Source organism: Dromiciops gliroides, chromosome 4 (genome assembly GCF_019393635.1).
Source record: "Dromiciops gliroides isolate mDroGli1 chromosome 4, mDroGli1.pri, whole genome shotgun sequence".
Taxonomy (NCBI): Eukaryota; Metazoa; Chordata; class Mammalia; order Microbiotheria; family Microbiotheriidae; genus Dromiciops; species Dromiciops gliroides.
Window position 1 is genome coordinate 443597295 of NC_057864.1, and position 12036 is coordinate 443609330.

At 39.6% G+C, this 12036-nt stretch overlaps 1 non-coding gene across 1 annotated transcript; it reads right to left on the reverse strand.

The window, feature by feature from the left end:
- Positions 1 to 2887: 2887 nt before the first annotated feature.
- LOC122727178 lies at positions 2888 to 3076 on the reverse strand. Its single transcript, XR_006353119.1, has one exon. It is a non-coding gene; the product is annotated as a U2 spliceosomal RNA (small nuclear RNA).
- Between the last annotated feature and the right edge of the window lie 8960 nt (positions 3077 to 12036).

The following is a 12036-nucleotide window of genomic DNA, read 5'->3' on the forward strand; positions in this document are numbered from 1 at the left end:
GCTCCTTCTGTCCCTTTGTCTGTGGAGCGTTCTTGGTTAAACCCCCAATTTATGCCTTTTAGCTTTCTTTTGAAAGCCAAGTCGGAGGGGGCTTGGTTGCTTGCCTGGGTGCCACAAAGCCCCACGTGGCCCAGCCACGTGCCACACAGGGTGCCAAGGGCCTGCTGGCACATCACCCACTGCTGTGCCAGGTTTTCACCACTGTGAACTATTGAAGGGCCAGAGTTATCACCCCCCCACACCCGAACGGGGTCCTCTAGGAGCTCTATTGGAAACTAAGCTTGGCAAAATCTTATTCCTCCTAGCTTCAGACTGTTAGATTGGGAGTGGTCAGTGGATGGGGGCAAGTGGGTCCCCTTATAAAGCCTTGTTGAAGTACAGCAAAAGAACACACCTTCTTCTTCTTCTTCTTCTTCTTCTTCTTCTTCTTCTTCTTCTTCTTCTTCTTCTTCTTCTTCTTCTTCTTCTTCCTCTGTCTCCCTGTCTCTTTCCCTCTCACTGTCTGTCTCTGTTTCTCTGTCACTGTCTCTGTCTTCTCCCTTTGTCTGTCTCTCTGTGTCTCTGTCTCTCTCTGTGTATCTTTGTGTCTCTGTCTCTGTCTCTCTCTCTCCCCCAGGTGTCTGCTGGTGGTGGAGACAGCCACAAACTTTTGATTGATCTTTCTTGGAGTTCTCTTTTCTCTGAAACTCTGATGAGGCCTGAGAAAGGGAGGCAGGGCTGAGGTAAGGCCCTCTCCCAAGACCCTTTACTTGGCATACCCTGGTGCTGCAGGCTTTTCTGGTACTGGACAGAAAGGGAAGAAAGTCTGCCACCTTTGGCAGACTGAAGAAGCTGGGAAACCTTGAGACCTCAGTGGGATCTTTGTTCACAGAGATGTTTCAGTTCACCTTCTTTCTCCAGTGCTTTTTCTGGTCAAAGGTGATCAAGTCTATCCTAACCTGCCCACCTGTGAGGGCTGAACCCTGGAGCCTCCACTGCCAGTTGGCTATGCTGATGAAGAAAGGAAGGCATTAGTGTAGTGGCCAAAGCCTGAAGGGGGATTCAGAGCTTACCTCAATTTTTCCAGCTACTGGAAAATGGAGTAGCAGATAGTGAGACAGCATTGTATTCAGTGGCAAGAACTCTGAAGTTGGAGTCAGATCAGGAAACTCAGAGTGCCTTTAGGTGCTGAATACTTCCAGGTAGTACAGTGGATAGCCTCAGACACTTATTAGTTATGTGACCCTGGACAAGTCATTTAACCTCTGTTTGCCTCAGTTTCCTCATCTGTAAAATGAGGATAACAATAGTACCTAACTTCCAGGGTTGTTGTGAAGATCAGATAAGATAATAATCATAAAGCACCTTTATACAGTGCCTGGCACATAGTAAGGGATATATAAATGTTATCTATTATTACTGTTGTTGTTATTGTTAATTTAAACAACTATTATGTGCTTGATACTATAGGCTAAGGATAGCTAAGGATAACAAAGGCAAAAACAGAACAGTCCCTACCCTCAAGGAGACTTTTCATAAGATCTTTCTTCTAGTCTTTTTTTTTTTTGAGGGGCAATGAGGGTTAAGTGACTTGCCCAGGGTCACACAGCTAGTATCAAGTGTCTGAGGCCGGATTTGAACTGAGGTCCTCCTGAATCCAGGGCCGGTTCTCTATCCACTGCGCCACCTAGCTGCCCCCGTTTCTTCTGGTCTTATACAATAATCCTTAAATAAATGACATTTCACTTTCCACTCCTGCGCCTTTGCCCAGACTGTTACCCAAACCTGGGATGCTCTTCCTCTTCACTTCTGTTTAGCACAAGCCCCAGCTTCCTTCTAAGCTCTGCTAAATTGTGATCTCCTGTGGGAAGTCTATTCTGATTTCTCTCCCTCCCCATTCTTGGAAATTATTTTCATTTACTTGGTATATATTCCCCCTTATATATGTATTATGTATACATATATTATATGTATATAATATATATGCACACACATATACATATAATTCATTAGGGCAAAGTCTGTTTTGTTTGTCTTTGTATTCCCAGTGTCTCATACTGTGCCTTGCATATAAGAATAAAGATAAGAATTAAACCTGTGATTTCAATGATCTAGGGACATGATGGGGGTTTAATAAATTATTTTTGAATGAATGAATGAATGAATGAAGACCCTTATATTCTATAGGAGGAAACAAGATATTCATAGGTAAAATGATCTAAGATAAATACAAAATAAATAGAGTTGAGAAAGGGACTAATAATAGGGGAAGCAGTAAAGGCTTCTTGTACAAGGTAGTTCTGGACATTAGCCTTGAAGGGAGGTAGGCATTTATTGGATGGGATTTGACTGGACTAGAGTAAAGGGCCATGAGTCTGCATCCCAGTTCTACTGTTTACTGCCTTGTGATTGTGGGCAAGGCATTTCAGTTTTGTGGGTCTCATTTTTGTCATCTCTAAAATGAAAGTGCTGAATTAAATCAACTTTATAATTCGTTTCAGATCTTAATTCTAGCCTGACCATTCCATTGCAGAGCTGGGAAAACTAAGGCACAGATATTCGATGCTTTTTTTGCAAAGCTTTGCATCAAAAGAACTAAAGTCTGGGCAGCTAGGTGGTGCAGTGGATAGAGCACTGGCCCTGGATTCAGGAGGACCTGAGTTCAAATCTGGCCTCAGACACTTGACACTTAACTAGCTCTGTGACCTTGGGCAAGTCACTTAACACCAATTGCCTCACACACACACACAAAAAAGAACTAAAGCCAGTCTTTTAATTCAGGATTTTAATTTGCTCCATATGACTGTACTGTCCCTTAGAATCATAGATTCAGATTTGGGGCCTTAGAAGTCACCTAATCTGAGTCCCTCATTTTAAAGATAATGAAATCACAGACCACAGAGATTAAGTGATTTGCCAAAAGTCACACAGGTAGTAAAAGGTGCAAAGTGGGGATTTGAACCCAGCTCTTCTAACTTCAAATCCACAGCACATTGATGAATAAATAAATTACTTAGAGGGTAATATTCCCTCATTTCATCCTTTCCTCAATCCTTTGATACTATACTTGATCTTAGCCAAAAGGCCAAGAAGTGATTTTCCTTAATCCTTTGAGGAAAAAATAGTGCAAACATTATTAGTACAAGGTTACAGATAGAGAGAGTGGGACATAATGGAGATAGAGCCAGCCTCAGAACTGGGAAGTGTGAGGTTCAAGTGCTGCCTGTCACCCTCAGGCAATCATTAACCTCTCAGTGTTTTAGGGAATTCTCTAAGACTATCAATTGTAGAGAAGATGCTGTTTTATAAAAGTAGAAGGAATTTCTCATACATGTGAAATCATGGGTGCTGTCCTTCTTTTTAGAGTTGTCCATAGCCTTATAGATGAGAAAAATGAGGCTAAGAGAGATTAAATGATCTAAGGTTTCTCAGTTAGTCCATGACTCAAAAGAAAAGTCTTCCAAATACAAGTCCTGTATCCCTTTTATTAAACCATCTCAATGGTAAACGTGAATGGGGATTGAGGCATATGTTAAACTATAGTGTCTTCATTTTTACTTAATTATCATCATCATCAAAATTCACACTTATCTAGTACTTTAAGGTTTCCTCAGTATTGCTTACAATGAACCTGTGAGGTACATAGTCTGAGTATTGGATTCAAAAAATTCAAAGATCATGCTTAAGATGGTGCAACTAAGTGTGAGAGTCAGGATTTAAACCAGGGGCTGCCTATCACCTCCAGGATGAAATACACAATTCTCTGTTTGGCATTCAAAGCCCTTCATAACTTAGCCTTTCCCCACCTTTCTAGTCTTCTTACACCATACTTCTAGCCATGTAATTTTCTATTCAACGACACTAGCCAATAACAGTTTCTTGAACAACACACTCCACTTCCTGACTCGACTGTTTTCAATGGCTATCCCCTATACCTGGAATACTCTCCCTCCTCATCTCTGCCTCCTGGGTTCCCTGGCTTCATTCCAGTCCCTGCTAAAACCCCACCTTCTACAGGAAATCTTTTCCAATCCCTTTTAATTCTAGTGCCTGCCCTTTGTTAATTATTTCCCATTTATCCTGTATATAGCTTGCCTGTATACATCTGATTGCTTGTCATCTCTCTCATTAGACTGTAAGTTCCTTGAGGGCAAGGGCCATTTTTTAACTTTTCTTTGTATCCCCAGTGCTTAGCATAGTGCCTGGAATATAGTAGGTGTTTAATACATGCTTATTGACTGGACTGAGGTTTCTTCTATCACCAAGTCCATCAAAATCAGCCCACTGTTGCTAAGCAACCTAGAACCACAAATGGGTGCTGAAGAGCTGGGTTAAGAAAATAACCCAAAGAACAGAAGTTGGAAGATTTCTCCCACTAGTCAGTTCTGTTGGGGATCCTTTCTTCATTTCTCAGGACAGACTTCCTTCCCCATTTCTGAGTTGGATTTTTGCAGAGCAGGCCAGTCCAGACCAAACTTTGTAAACTAACAGGGTTTGCAGGTAAAGGCAGGAGGTTCAAGGAACACCATAAATGGTCCTTTCTGCATAGACATCCTCACCGTCAACATCATCCATTGGGAAATTTATCATCTTCAATTAAACAAAGGAAATTTCAGACAATAGGATATTATTCAGTTCATCACTCATGTTGTGTATAAACTTGTCTAAAGGCACCAGCTCAACCTTTTGTAATAACTGCCCAAGAATTTGGGGATGAAGTTTAAACTTTAGATGAACAGAGAGTACATTTTTTGAAGATGGAGCTTCAGTAGATGTGGCTTGGTGAGTGTTATCCTAAATTGCAGAAAGGATTTTGAAGTCATGAGCATACTGGAGGGTTTTGGTTCTCTTTCATGTGCTAGATAGGAGACGGACTGGGAAAGGAGGGAACTTGGGGCTGAATACAGTTCAGCCCCCTATTCTATGTGGTTTTCTTGGGAGTGTGTAGAGGACCTACTTAACTCTGCTGCTTACTACTTATATGACTGTGGGCTAGATTTAGGGTCAGAGAACCTGGGTACTGATCCCAACGTGCTACTTACGATAGTGACCTTGTTGGACAATTCACTTGACCTCTCTGAAACTGTTTTCTCATCTTTAAAACAAAAGCACTAGAGACCCCTGTGAGGTCCCTTCCAACTTTTAAATCTATGAAACAAATATGAGACTTACCCTCTCTGAACCCCAGTTTCCTTACCTGTAAGGTTGGGATAATACCTGTCATTTTATTACCTTAAAGGATCACAAGGAAGAATGTGCTTTGTTTTCTTATACTTTACTCCCTTCCATATTCTCTACAGAATAACTGGCTGACTTGCTGTTTCTCACAGGACACTCATTCCCCTTACTCTCGCCTTGGCAGAATCTTCCACTCTCTACTACTCTGCATCTTTGTATGCAGATGTATAGAAAGCACACATCTGCTTTGTATGCATTTTGAAGAGATGTATGCCAATACCTATATATACATGTATGTATACACATACATGTATATATGTATCTTTATGTGTGTACATACATACACATTTAGACTTGAATAGACATACTTAGGCTCTAATGGGAGAGCCAACTTGTGCGTGTGTGTCTGGTATACACACACACACACACACACACACACACACACACACACACACACAGAGTTTGGCTCTCCCATTAGAATCTAATCTTCTTGAGGGCAGGGACTGTTTTTTGTCTTTATATCTCCAGCATTTAGTACAGTGCCTGGCCAGAGCAGGTCCTTCATAAATACTTGCTTGACTGATTACAAATTATTATGGAAATATTCCAATATTTTAAGGATCTGCGATTTCATCTGGTGGTAGTCCTTTCACTAAATCATAGCACAATCTTTCCATACCTTAACAGACAGCCTTTGTGAATTCTTGTCCCCCTACTTCTATTTTTACAAATTAAAAGAAAACCATCTTTTGGTGGATGCTCTTCAGATGACGGACATTTCTGAACTTAAACCTTCTCTTTCAATGACAGGGAAAATCTATTGCCGGCTACATATCTGGGGTCTTTTCAGCTTGGTACAACCTACTAGAGCTTGTATTCCACAGGCATAGCCTTTAAAGAACTGAGAGTTACCCCTCTGACACAATGAGGCATTGGAGGAAGACTTTGATGGAGCCTACTATAGACATCTAAGAGCATAAACTCAGTGGATTTAGAGTTGGAAAAAGATCTTTGAGACCATATTGTCCAAACACCACATTTTACAGAGGAGCACAATGAGGACTAGATCATTTAGGTGACTCACTCAGTCACAAAGGTTGTAGGCAGCAGCCTTGGGGTTCAAACCAGGGATGTGCTGGAACCAGAAAGAATGTTAACGAGTCTTTATCCCTCAGAAATCAGGAAATTGTACAAATCAAGTCTGGATTTATTGTTTTGTTGATTGCCTAGACTTAAGAAAGTGATAGAAAAATGTGAACAGTACATATTAAATTTGAGTAAGTATATCCTCTCCACATTCCTTCCCCATTCCACTTTTCTGGTTTTAAAAAATTTACCAGCACAACTTTGATTCAAAACCAAGTTCTCCTACTTTTTTTGGTTTTTTGTTTGTTTTTGTGGGGCAGTGGGGGTTAAGTGACTTGCCCAGGGTCACACAACTAGTAAGCATCAAGTGTCTGAGGCTGGATTTGAACTCAGGTACTCCTGAATCCAGGGCCAGTGCTTTATCCACTGTGACACCTAACTGCCCCCTCTCCTACTCTTTTTGACATTGCAAAACAGAATATCATAAATGAAGGGGAATTCACATGGAAAACACAAGGTATTTGATAGATTACAGAGGGAGCTTGGTATCATATTGTGCTGCTCTTTGGAAGAAAGGAAGAGATTAGCAGCCAGCCACAACAACTTGGGTAAGTGAGACTCAATATCTGATACTAATAATAATAACAAATACTGATATACCTCTTTAAAGCTAGCCAAATGTTTTGTATTCACATTAACCCATTGAGGTAGATAATATCTTATTTTATAGGTAAGGGAACTAAAGCAGAGACAAGTACTCAAAAATGGCTAAAACCTTGTCAGTGATATGTTGGATTTCTACCTTGGTCAGCCTAATTCCAAGTTTATGACTCTACAATAAGTATTAATTATGCCTTCTTGGTACAGAAATGGAGAGGGAAAGAGTTGGAGGGGAGAACTTCAAAGTCAAAGGAAAGCCTGGAGCATGTCAAGAGGTGAGTTGGTTCAATGTGAGATAGCCCTGGGAGACAGCCGCAATACAGACAGGAGGGCAGACTAGAACCAGGCTAGCAGCATCAGTATAGATCTTGATGTCCTTCATTCTGTCCTGTGGGAGTCAACTGACATTTTGTTTTTGTTAAGAGAATCATAGATTGAGATAGTAATTCATATAGATGGAAGAGGAAACTAATTACAAAGAGGTTCAAGCAAGAACAGTTTGTGTAAGACTAATTTAATTTTCTTTTTTTTTGACTAGGTTTTTAGAATGATAGATCAAGGTCATGCTATGTATGTGATTTACTTGGACTTCAGCAAAGAATTTAATAAAGCTTTTTGAGATGGAGGCAAGATGATAAGAGAGTTAGGTAGAGCTGGTTGAATGACCATATCTAGAAAGTAGTTGTCAATAGCTTGAAGTCAGTTTGGAGGATAATCTCCAGGAGAAAACCACTGGGATCTGAGCTTGACCAGCACTATATAAAATGTTTATCAAAGATTTATATTATATACTTATCAAAATTTTGTGTAATACAAAGGTAAAGGGACTAGCTAGCATGCTAAATGACAGAATCCAAAAAAGTCTCTTTAACTGAGCCTCATCCTTCTCTGGTGCAAGACGCCCAATTCCCCCAACCCAGGCATTCTATATTACCAAGAGACTATAGGAATCACTATCTCATAAGTGTCTAACCATATACTAGGGTGGGTACATGACCCATTTCCTTTTGTCTCCCACTTATTTTCTCCAATTATGTAACCTCCTCTGTCATATTCCCTTCCTCAAAAAGATAATGATTCACATGTGGGGGAATCAGAAGATTAGTCCACTGTTCATCAATTCAGCAACCACATTGTTTATCCTGAGTGTTTTCCTGAAAGCTTTAGCCCCTTATGTACTGTTTATCCCTCGATTGTTCTTTGTTTTTTCATCTCATAGGTCAAGCTTTCTTCTCCCTTCCCCCATGAAACAATAAAAATACCTATGAAATATGTATTTGATTTCATCATTTAGTGCTCTCTTGATAGTTGTACCTATTTATCTTTCTTGCTCTGTTTGGGGGTGTTTGTAGTTGAATTAATTTGCTCACCTCTATTTTGTTGTGTGTTTTTTTTCAGGGGTGCTCCAAATGCCTTCTTTTTCTTGCTTAGTTTGCAGCATATGTTGTTTTGGGTTGCAATCCAAGCTTTATTGCTTTTTGGAAATCATTTTTCTGATCCCTTTTCTGATTTCTCCTTACTACAGAATAATTTTTTTCTTATATTTGAAGATCTTTCTTTAGGTAGTTTGCAAAAATATTGTTGTCATTGGAATTATTAAATTTGATCATACATATTGCAGACATTGAAACATAGAGCTTTATTTTGGGAGTAGTTTGTGGTATCTCCTGATCCATAATTTGTTGATTGTATTCTGAAGTTCCATACAATTTTCATGTATTATTTCCTACATTTGTCATGTTTGGCTTTTCTCCCCCTTGGGAGACCTATGATCCTCAATTTTTCTCTCACCATCCAGTTTTCAAAGCCTGTCATATTGGCTTGTCTATATACAATTCATGGCTTCCTGATATTTAACATTCAATATTCTGCTTCTTCTTGTTCCTCTTATGGCAGTTTCCTTCATTTTTCTATTTTTCTGTTACAGATCTAATCTCTTTTCCACACCTATTTCTTTCCAGAGAGTTTCTATCAGATTCAATTTTCCTAATCTGATAATTATGTTTTTAAATTCTTCATTGAGAATTCCATTTTCTTCCTTGAGAGATCTATTTTTAAAATCTAAATTCATTCATAACTTGTTTTGTGAGTTTTTGTTTTTCTTTTTGGCCATTTTGAATTTTCTTGTTCTATTATAGTTGGGGAATCAACAGGATTCTGTTTTTCACTAAGCACTATTGGTTAACTTTCCTTTATATTGTGATATTTTCTAATCATACTTTGATTTCTTTGTGGTTTTACTCATCTTCCTTACCTTTTTAGTATCTTCTTAGCAGATTTATATTTGTGAGCTTGGTGCTTAGTAAGGCTTTCCTTCATGATATCCTTGGTGTTTCAGCTTTTTAATTATATTATATGCTATTCATTTTCTGCCCCATCCCATGTCATAGACCCTGTGGTTTGGTTACAGGGATACCTCAGCCCCTAAGTATGGGAAATATGGACTTTCCAATTCCGATCCCTGCCATGAGTAACCTCCAAATGTCTGGACTGGTCACAGATGGGTTTCCAGTTCCTTTCCCCTAAGGCCAGTCACAACCACCTGGGAAAAATCTATTTTCAGCTTCTCATCCTTCCCTTCTCCATTCCCCTCCCCACTCTCCCCTTTTCTTTCACAAGGCTGAGCAGAATCACTGTCTGTTGTTTCAGGGTAAGCATATTAAACCAGTCACTGTAACCCCAGGTCCAAGCCTCTAGTCACAAGGCAGATTTTCAGTTCACTGGAATCCCCCCACTGCTATCTTCCTTTCCTTTATGTGACTAGGCATTGCCAGGTTCTTCTGCTTCTTATGGAATAGAGATGAGGTCATCTGGGCAACAATGATAGCCCTGGAAGCTGCTGCTCTCTTCTCTGAGTAACTTCCAGGACATAAGACTTGTTGCAGCTGGGTTTCCAGTCACCTTTCCCTCAGGCCCAGTGCAGCTGTCTGTTTGTCTCACCATTTTAGCTTGCCCTCTTCTCTCTTTTCCTTCACTTGCCTGGAAAGAGTCAGTATTTTCTACTTGTTGGATAGGGAGGGTGTAGATATTTGAATAGAGTCAGTGCAGCATGGCTCAGCTAGATGGCGCTGTGGATAGAGTGCTGGGCCTAGAAAAGATCTTGATGTTGCATAAAAGTGAAGGCAAAAGGAAAAGGGGATGACAGAGGATGACGGATGGTGTCATGGAAAAAATGAACATGAACTTGGACAGTATTTGAGAGATAGGGGAGGATAGAAAGGCCTGGAGTGCTATGGTTCATGGGGTCACGAAGAGTCAGACATGACTCAACAATGACAACAACAACAACAACAACAACAATAGCAAGACGGCAGCATGAGGGATCATTATGCTGGGGTTAGGTCGCCAGGAATAAGCCTGCTACTTACATTGTGTTTCCTGTAGAGGACATTTAGATTTGGGCAATGAGTGAACACTAGATATTAAAATTCTTTGATATTTATTCTTAATATTTTTCCTTGTTTATGTAGGTTCTCTCTTCATATCTTGTGAATTAAACTCCATTTTCTTTACATCTAAAGTACAAGTATGGAGGTTAATGGGTTGAAGCAATCGGCAAGGAGTCATTATTCTGACATTTTTGTATTATATGATCCTCCCAGCCCCCAGAATCCCAAGAGGTTTCAACAAAGGAAAAAAAATCTAATAAAAGAAAACATGATGTAATTGAAAACATTGGAATCAGAGTACTTGGTTCAAGTCATGGCTCTCCCCCTTATTGTGTGAAATTGGAGAAGTCACTTAATTTTTCAAGGATCCAGTTTCCTTCTCTGTAAGATATGGGAGTTGAACTAAGTGATCTCTAAATCCCCTTCTACCTGTAAATCTATGATCCTAAGATGAAATTTAATAGAAAAATGTGAAGTCCTATCCTGGAAACAATACTTAGACAATATCCAAGAGGTATAGAAAAATGGCGGTTCATCAAAAAAATTTTTTTTAAAGATCTAAAAGGTATGAGTCAACTTGATAGTCAAAAAATGCAATCTTTTTCTTTTTTGTTGTTTTCTTTATTGTCTAGACTTTTAAAAAGTGATAGAGAAAATGTTAATAATACAGATCAAACCTCAAAGTATGCTGTGAGTAAATTTTTAAAAACAGGGAGCCAACTGTTAAACATTTAAAACATTCATTTAAGAAAGTTTGCATTCCAAATTTTCTCCCTCCCTTCTTTACCTCCTTGTTCCCTAAGATGGTAGGCAATTTGATATGACCTAATGTAATCTCGAGATGCATTAGGAAGATTCTGTAGAACCTCCTCAAAATCTCACTCTAATGCTTCATTTTGGGGTAAAAGTGACCATAAATTCTTGAAAACAATGCATTAGATTACTAGTTCTAGAAGGTTGTTGGGTTTTTTGTTTTTGTTTTTGTCATGATAACAAGGCTTCAAACACAGTTCCAAAAAGAGAGTCTATCTGCCTCCAGAGTGTAAGACTAGCTAAAGAGGCTCATTGTCAGTAGGCTTGGCAATGAATCATTTGGCCATCATGACCCATTGGAAAAAAGAAACATACATAGTGATCTTCAGTAATTCAAGCCTCCCTTTGAACCAGATAGAAGGTACAGTGAATAGAGAGCTGGGCCTGGAGTTAAAAAGTGCTGAGTTCAAATCCTGTCTCAGACACTTATTAGCTTTTTGATCCTAGATGGCTAAGTGGTGCAGTAGATAGAGCACAGGACCTGGAGTCAGGAAAACTCATTCTGTAAATTCAAATCTGGCTGTAATAATTACTAGCTATATACCCTGGGCAAGTCACTGCACCCTCTTTGCCTTAGTTTCCTCATCTGTAAAATGAGCAAGAGGAGGAAATGGCAAACCACTCCAATATCTTCAACGAGAAAAGTTGGACATGACTGAGAAACAACTGAACAACAACTAGGCAAATCACGTTAACTCTGCTTCAATTTCCTCAACTATAAAGCAGAGATAATAATAACATCAACCTTATAGGGTTATTGGCTCTGTGAAGATCAAGAAAGCTATAGAAGGGGGCAGCTAGGTGGCGCAGTGGATAGAGCACTGGCCCTGGATTCAGGAGTACCTGAGTTCAAATCCGGCCTCAGACACTTAACACTTAATAGCTGTGTGACCCTGGGCAAGTCACTTAACCCCAATTGCCTCACAAAAAA